A 2,208-nucleotide genomic window follows, 5' to 3' on the forward strand; every position below is an offset into this window, starting at 1 on the left:
GAATCTGCACTCCCATAGGCTAAAATCATCGTATTATACTGAAAAACGTCAGGCTACGTAACACAAGCCTTTTTACTCAATCTGCAGGTTCTCAGGAGTTTTAACATCATCACTTGGAAGTGCATTAGGTAACACCAACTCATCCCATCTCGCCCTGCACAGGCATTCATATGACTGTAAACCCATGTTCTTTATTTCTCTCTTTCTAAATCTGTTTGGGTAATTGGGAGAACCATTCTCCTGGCCAAAACACACACATCCTATCCTTTAAGTGAAAGGCAGCTGGTTCCAGCCTATGCCTCTTCTTTCCCTTTCCAAGCAGCTTCCCATGCTCCATTCCTACATCCCCCATTATCTTGCTATCTAGGTTCACCTCCTCATCCCATGAGCTTTGGTTTCTGCTCCCAGACTTCAGCTAGCTGTATGTCAGGCAAAGAACTGGCACTACAACCACCCTGCTGAGGTGAAGCTGTTTCCCACAGCCTATCAGTCTGCTGATGTGACAGCGCTGCCAAAGGCGTAAGCGATATATAAGGTGTCATACATTTGGCAGGTCTAAAGTAGAAAAGATGACAATAACTCATGCCTCCCTAAAGAACTCAGGCTCTTTATTCAGCCAGCCTATCTGCTGCCAAGAATTCAGAAATATTTGAAAACTGATGTTAGCCTAAGAATTCGAATTATATTAGACAGCCACACACAAGGTGTGGGAGGACTGTCAAGAGAGAAAGGGAAGCCATAACCAAACCACCTGATACATTCTGTTACATGAAGAGTATTTATTTATATTTCAAGCATCTATTTCAGTACTCCCAAACACAGGAAGCCTACCTCTTCCAGGGCACAAACTGAAAATAGAGACTAGGGATACATTTTGTGCAAGGCTCATCATGAATAGAGCTGGTAAGTTCCTTGAAATAACATCAAGAAGAAGTTCAAAGGTTCTGCAACCTTATCAGAGACTAGCATCTGTTATGCTTAACAGTGAAACTGATCTGAAGACTAAGCTTGCCCACAGAAGAATTTATTTCCACACCGTTCTTCATATTTTGAGTGGAAAGATAAATAAAAGTTTGTATTGTTTACTGTAGTTAGATCAGAGGCAATGCATTCTGTCAACAAGTATTCATTCCCCTAGTATCAATATTAAATCATACCTAACACAAATGGTCTACATCCAGTTGAGGAGTTGGGAAGAAAAATCCCTGTCCCTTCCAAACAGCGAATACCTTCACACTTCAATGCTTCTCTATCCCAAAGTTAGTCTTCCCAAATAGTAAATTTGTTTATTTAAGGTTAATTTTGGTGTAGTTTATCTGTGCCTTGTCTTCAACATTCTGTGGCTAGGCTAATATTCTGTTCCCTAGTGAAAAAATCTACCATTTGCATCACCATCAGTGCATTTCAAGCTTGGCCAATTCTGCTTCCATGCCCAGTTTTTAGCTTTTCTGAAGAGACAGCTGAGATACCATAGCTATGAACTTTTTAAATTGTTTCAGAGTGTACCTTCCAAATAAGAAGAGAGACCTCCACTCGGCTTTATTAGCTAACTAATATTCATCAGCTAAAGATCCACTGCTACCTTAATACAGCAGAAATCCTACATTACCACAGCACAACAAACTCATAAATGCATGCCGAGGTACCGGAGCTGCTTGACTGTTAGCATTGTGGAGGACAAAAGGGACCTACCAATAGTGAGATCGTGGACTGGTTGAAACCGCTTGTCTGTAAACTGTAACAATAAACATGATTTCCCAACACCTGAAAAAAAAGAAAAGTAAGAAGTTTTAAGCAAATTTTTAAAAATCTGTTAAGAACCAACAGAAATAAATTTAAGTGAATGGTATATATTGTTTAAAACCCATTACGAGAACTTGAGACACTAGATTTCACCTACTTTGAAGTGTATACAACTTTTTCATTACACAACAGCTTTTAAAGTTCCAGAAATATTAAAGTCAAAGCAGGGTTTTTAAAAAATGGAACAAAAATTAATTCTGCTTTCGAAAAAGTAGTTCTGCCTTTAAAATTAAGTGGGAAAAAAGTTTCCGAGCAGACCTTCAAAGTACCATTTCACATCCTCTCTCCACAGTAACTACAGGTCTCGCTATTTCTCAAAACCCTACATCTGCTTCCCCTTCAGTACTTTCAGCTTTCTTCCAAGCTAACGAGATCCTCAATAGCACCTCACTCCCACCTATCTCC

At 39.5% G+C, this 2,208-nt stretch overlaps 1 protein-coding gene across 2 annotated transcripts in view; it reads right to left on the minus strand.

The window, feature by feature from the left end:
* Positions 1 to 1,762, minus strand: part of RAB2A (RAB2A, member RAS oncogene family) — a 35,420-nt gene extending 33,658 nt beyond the window's left edge. Inside the window, exon 1 of one of the 2 annotated variants that reach the window (XM_009709865.1) lies at positions 1,693 to 1,762. The gene's annotated coding sequence lies outside the window, so the exon portion shown is untranslated. The remainder of the gene's footprint in view (positions 1 to 1,692) is intronic. The other variant, XM_009709864.1, reaches the window with a different exon arrangement.
* Positions 1,763 to 2,208: the final 446 nt, after the last annotated feature.

Source organism: Cariama cristata, unplaced genomic scaffold (genome assembly GCF_000690535.1).
Source record: "Cariama cristata isolate BGI_N322 unplaced genomic scaffold, ASM69053v1 scaffold15611, whole genome shotgun sequence".
Lineage (NCBI taxonomy): Eukaryota > Metazoa > Chordata > Aves > Cariamiformes > Cariamidae > Cariama > Cariama cristata.